This window comes from Otolemur garnettii, unplaced genomic scaffold (assembly GCF_000181295.1).
Source record: "Otolemur garnettii isolate 467f Iridium unplaced genomic scaffold, OtoGar3 scaffold00014, whole genome shotgun sequence".
Classification (NCBI taxonomy): Eukaryota; Metazoa; Chordata; class Mammalia; order Primates; family Galagidae; genus Otolemur; species Otolemur garnettii.
In genome coordinates this window covers 27,069,950-27,075,761 of record NW_003852409.1, presented here as the reverse complement: position 1 = coordinate 27,075,761, position 5,812 = coordinate 27,069,950, and the positions used below count along the sequence as shown (strand labels likewise).

General features: G+C 40.3%; 1 non-coding gene across 1 annotated transcript; it reads left to right on the top strand.

Moving 5' to 3' along the window:
* Nucleotides 1-2,096: 2,096 nt before the first annotated feature.
* Nucleotides 2,097-2,158, top strand: LOC111723712. The gene has a single exon (XR_002772201.1). It is a non-coding gene; the product is annotated as a U7 small nuclear RNA (small nuclear RNA).
* Nucleotides 2,159-5,812: the final 3,654 nt, after the last annotated feature.

Sequence of the window (5,812 nt, the reverse complement as noted above, 5' to 3'; positions counted from 1 at the left end):
CACTCAGTAGGTGCCTGGGCTGGAATGTCCAAGAAGAATTTACTCCCATCAGGTGCTGAGCGCTTTAGCACATAAGGATTCTCTCTCCCCACGTGGTACCATTCAGTACTCTTATGGGAAGGTCTGTGCTTCGTGGTAGCAGGCTTGCCAAAGCATGATGGCGGAGCTGCAAAGCTGCTTAGGGGCAGGGCAGGGAATTGTCGCTATCACTTCCGCCACGTTCTATCAGCCAAAGCAAGTCACGGGGTCAGCCTGGATTTAAGGTCGAGGGAATTAGACTCCAACTCTATAGAGTTACCAGACTGGGAGGAATTGTTGGTAACTGTACCTGGAGATGATCTGCCACATAAACGATAGCAATTAAAAAGGAGCCTTTGTACAAATGTAGAAAAATTCATTTAAGGTAAAAATGTATTAAATGAGAAATATGACAAAGCACTGGAAAGATAAAACAACTGAACTATTATGCCATTGAAGCATGGCTTAAAATATATAAAGCAAATATTGACTGAATTGCAAGGAGAAATAAAATAAATCCACAAAAGTGGTGGTATATTGTAACATCCACCTCTCTCAGAAAATGACATCACAAAATAAAATAAATTTAAAATAAATACAGATATATGGAGTTGAATGGTATAATAAACAAGTTTACTTATTAGATATCTGATGGATATATTTTTCTACCCATCAAACAGAAAGTAGATTCTTTTTCAGATTTCCATAACACAAAATGTGGACCATGTATAGCTTTTGATGTTAACCTTACCACATATCATAAATTATATAGGCATAGAACAGTCTTCTAGGTATTAGATAAAAAAAAAAATTGTATGGACCACTTTTACTGAGTTCGATGAGATTTAGACATAAACATCAAATTAATTCTTGGTTCAGTTTTTTTTTTAATGGAAACTGTTTAGAAAATAGTAATACTTAGAAGTGAGTGGTAGCATTCCACATCCAGCAGAGTCTGAATCTTGTTTTGGATCAACCCTCCCACTGAGAAAAAAACAACCAGAAAATCTGGATTAAAAATATGTTTGAAGGCATTGGAGAGCTACCAAGATAGTGTGAATGTGGGGCCAAGATCTGGAGTGGGAGGAAATAGAAGGTAAGTGAGCCCAGGATTTGGCAGCGTTTTTCCACTCGGGGGACTTGCTAATTTAAAAATTGAAGCAACAGCTTAGAGGCCAAGAAGCTGAGCAGGAATTTCAGCAGTCTTAGGGGATATGGGACAAAAATTGGAGTTTAGGACCTGTGAAGGATGGGAAAACAGGTAAACATTCCCAGCTTTCTTTAAATAAATCCTGGAAATAGATCAGCCCTCACAAGGATACGGCCCAACTTTGATTAGAGTAAGATGAGCTGCCTCTAGCTTATCTGCCTGCCAAAAGCAAAAGAACATCCTCTCTGGAGAAATATAACATCATCCGGAGCCTCAAATTATCTCTATAATTTTTTCATACACAAGGCCCAGCACTCAGTCAATAAAAACCAGGTTCACAAAAGATGAGCTTTGATTGATAACCAAGAGAATGAAAAAGCAGGTAACATTTGTTTGACTTTTGCCAATGGCTGAGTGGTTTGAGTTGCTATCAGACCAATCCTGTTCTCAGATGAAAATTATAAATTCCCAACAAAAGATTATAAACAACTATCTAAAAGCAATGGAGAGCAGCAAAAGGCAGAAACTGGAGGGGGATTGATATTTGAAAGAAGGAAAAGGCACTGGGTGATTTGCATGTTTCAGCAGCTCTTTGCATGAGAGAAAACGCTAACCTGTACCGCGTAGAGTTACTAAACCTGGATCGAAAATCCAGTCTTATTCATTTAAGAATCAAAAGACAGAGTTTCCACGGCAGCTGAAAACTGTGGCTTTCACACAGGGGCAAACCTAAATTCTGTGTGTAAACTCTGCCCAAATCTCTGGATGACCCCTGAGCCATGCACGCACTGAGCGGGTTCCAAGCAACCCATCCAAGATTAAAAGAAGTGAACTGAAGCTTCAGCCGCCATCCACCACAGAAGATAGAATGTGTGGTTTGGGTTCAGCCAAAGCTATTGCTTGCTTAAAAAAAAAAAAAAATTAGAATGAACATTACAACTCTTTTTGAATTTGTCCAGCAGGTTTTTCAGTTTTCACTGGAATTCTGCTGCACCCTAAAATAAAAAACAAACACACAAACAACTCTCCCCCATAACTTTAAGAAGGACCATACTAGATTCCAAAGTTTCTTAAAAAAAACTTAAAAAAATTTTTAACCACTCAACAGCTCACAAACAAAATGTAAACTTTCTATCGCTTATCATTTGCAATGTCCAAGATGCAATTTAATACAACTTGACATATAATAAATAGGAAAAGATGATCTATATTCAAGAGAAAAGATAATCAATAGAGAATGACCCTAAGGTAACTTAGATGTGAAATTAGCAAACAAGGATCTTTTCTTTTTTTTCTTTGAGACAGAGTTTCACTCTGCTGCCCTGGGTACAGTGCCATGGTATCATAGCTCACAGCAACCTCAAACTCCTGGGGCTCAAGCAATGCTCTTGCATCAGCCTCCTGAGTAGCTGGGACTATAGGCATCTGCCACTATGTCTGGCTAGTTTTTCTGTTTTTAGTAGAGAGGGGATCTCACTCTTGCCCAGGCTGGTCTTGATCCACCTGTCTCAGCCTTCCAAAGTGCAAAGATTATAGGCGTGAGCCACTACGCTGGGCATTCAAACAATGGTCTTAAAACAACTACTATAACTATGTTTAAGAACACAAAGGAAAATATACTTATAATGGACAAAATAAAGGAAATATTGGCAGAAAAGTAGAAATTATGAAAAAGAACCAAATAGAAGTTACACAACTAAAAAATGTAGTATCTGAAAATAAAAAATGTACTGTAGGCCTAACTTATTGGAGAGAAGAGTCAGTGAATTTGAAGGTACCAGACTTTGCCATGTATAATGGACACTGTTTGCCCCAATTTTTGAGGGAAGACTGAGGATGCACATTATATATAAGTAGTACAGCTTGGGAGCCAGGGAGTCCAGCAGGTGCACCCTCCTGCTTGGGCCCACCAGGTACAGAGGGTTCTGCTCTGGGAGGATCTGGTATCCAGTGGGAGTGGGCTAGATCAGGGGATGGGGTGGCTGTGAGGCTGATGAGGTGGACCATGGCCATATGGAGTGAGAGCCAAGGCCTGAGGCCTGGGCCTTGGAGGGAACCAGGAGCCCCATGCAGATCCCAGCAACCTCCCTGGTTGCCCATGGAGCCAAGTGACCTCAGAAGCTTTTCCTGCCCTGCAATACACGTGGCCATCTTGGCCCTGGGCTCCTGATGTGGTGGGGAGGGAAAGGCTCCTGGGAAAAAGGGAAGGGTCAGCATTCAAAGAGCAGGCGGGTGTGAGAGGGTGGTATGAGCTGCATGTTTACCAGGGAGTGTTAGCCTTCTCCAGAGGAGGCTCTCCAGGCCAAGAGCTGGCCACTTTCTTGAGGGACATTTTCCTGAAAGTTCGGGGGGAAAATATGGGTGTGCATTATATACAGGAGTGCATTATACATGGCAAAATATGCTAGGTCAATAGGAATGATCCAGTCTGAAGAACGCAGTTACCTGAGAGGTCCTACCACAAAGACTAGGTCCATGTAATTGGAATACCAGAGGGAGAGGGAGAGGGAGAGGATGGGGGCAGAAAACATATTGGAAGAAATGATGATCTTAAATGTCTCAAAACATTTTGAAGGACATAAATACACAGATTCAAGAATCTCAGTTAAGCACCCAGCAAATGAATACAAAGACTACTCCCACATTATAGTCAAACTGCTAACAAGTAAAGAGAAAGAGAAAAAATTAAAAAGAGTAAGAAAAACTAACACGTTAGATACAAGGAAATAATGATTTTAATTGTTACCACTGAATTCTTATTGGAAACTATGGAGACCAGATGATAGAGGGGGAAAAAATACTTAAAGAAAAAAATATTCTTCCAACCTAGAATATTACAGCTAGTAAAAATATCCTTTGAGAATGAAGGTGTCATAAAGATACGTTATGTGGTATTTTTTTAAAAAAGAGGAGAAAATGTGTCACAAATAGATTTTTTTATTACATAAAATGCTAAAGGAAATCCCCCAGGCTGAAGAGAAATGACACCAGATATAACATAGATCTTTAGGAAGAAACTAAAGGCATCATAAATGATAAATATGTAAGTAAATATAAAAGACTATTTCCCCTCTTAATTTGTCCAAAATGCATGTGGTCATTTTAAGCATACTCTAATAATCATTATTATAATCTTTTTGAAAATGCTTTAGAAAAGCCCCCAATACAATAATTAACTAAAATAGAATTCTAAAACAAATTCAATCAGCCTAAAAATGGCAGAGAAAAGGAGAAACAGAGTAGAAAAATATGAATCAAGTTATAAAATGGTAGACCTAAATCTAACCATATCAATAATTACCTTAGTGCTGAACACTACAGTTAAAATTCATATGTAGTATTCCCACATGGACAAAACCAAAACCTATAGTACGTATAAAGAGACCCATTTTGGCTCGGTGCCCATAGTACAGTGGTTACAGCACGGGCCACATGCATCAGAGCTGGCAGGTTCGAACATAGCCCAGGCCAGCTAAACAACAATGACAACTGCAACAAAGTTGCAGTGGGGCACTGTGGCGGGCGCCTGTAGTCTTAGCTACTTGGGAGGCTGAGGCAAGAGAATTGCGTAAGCCCAAGAGTTTGAGGTTGCTGTGAGCTGTGATGGCATGACACTCTATCAAGGGTGACATAGTGAGACTCTGTTTCACACACACACACACACACACACACACAAAAGACCCACTTTAAGTGTAGGTTGAAAGTAAATAGAAGAGAAAGTTATGCCATGCAAAAAGTAAGTATAAGAAAGCTGGACTGGTTATATTACTATCAAATTAGGAAACGTATCACTTTAAAATAGACAAGATTCATTAAAAGTTATTTTTAAGAAAGAAGAACAGAAGGGAAGAGAAGGATGAGTAAGGAGAGAAGAGAAAGAAAATACAAATTCTGACAGTTAAGTTCATGAACTCGTCCTAGAAAAAGTGCTACATACCTCATTGCTAAATATCACTATGGTCACCTTTGAAGTACTCCCCTTAGGAAGCTATGGATCAACACTAGGCATAGTCCACCCTTCAAAGTGATTTTGGAACTCTTTTCCTGGGATGACCATCAAAGCTGCTGTTGTATGACACACAAAAACACATAGCAACTGCTGGGTATAGTGGCTTGCGCCTGTAATCCTAGCACTTTGGGAGGCCAAAGTGGGAGGATTGCTTGAGCTCGGGAGTTCAAGACCAGCCTGAGCAAGAGTGAGACCTCATCTCTACTAAAATAGAAAAAATAGCTGGGCATTGTGGTGGGCATCTGTAGTCTCAGCTACCCAGGAAGCTAAGGCATAAGGATCTCTTTGCGCTCAAGAGTTTGAGGTTGCTGTAAGCTAGGCTGATGCAACCATGCTCAGCCCTGAGCAACAGAGTGAGATTCTGTCTCAGGAAAAAAAAAAAGAGCCAGGCGCGTGGCTCACACCTGTAATCCTAGCGCTCCAGGGGGTCGAGGCAGGAGGGCTGCTTGTGTTCAGGAGTTCAAGCCTAAGCGAGAATAAGACCCCATCTCTGCTAAAAAGTAGGAAAAAAGGAAAAAGGAGGCAAGAGGATTGCTTAAGCCCAAGACTTTGAGGTTGCTGTGAACTACAGTTATGCCATAGTACTCTACCCAGGGCCACAGTGTGAGACTCAGTCTTTTTTTTTTTTTTTTTTT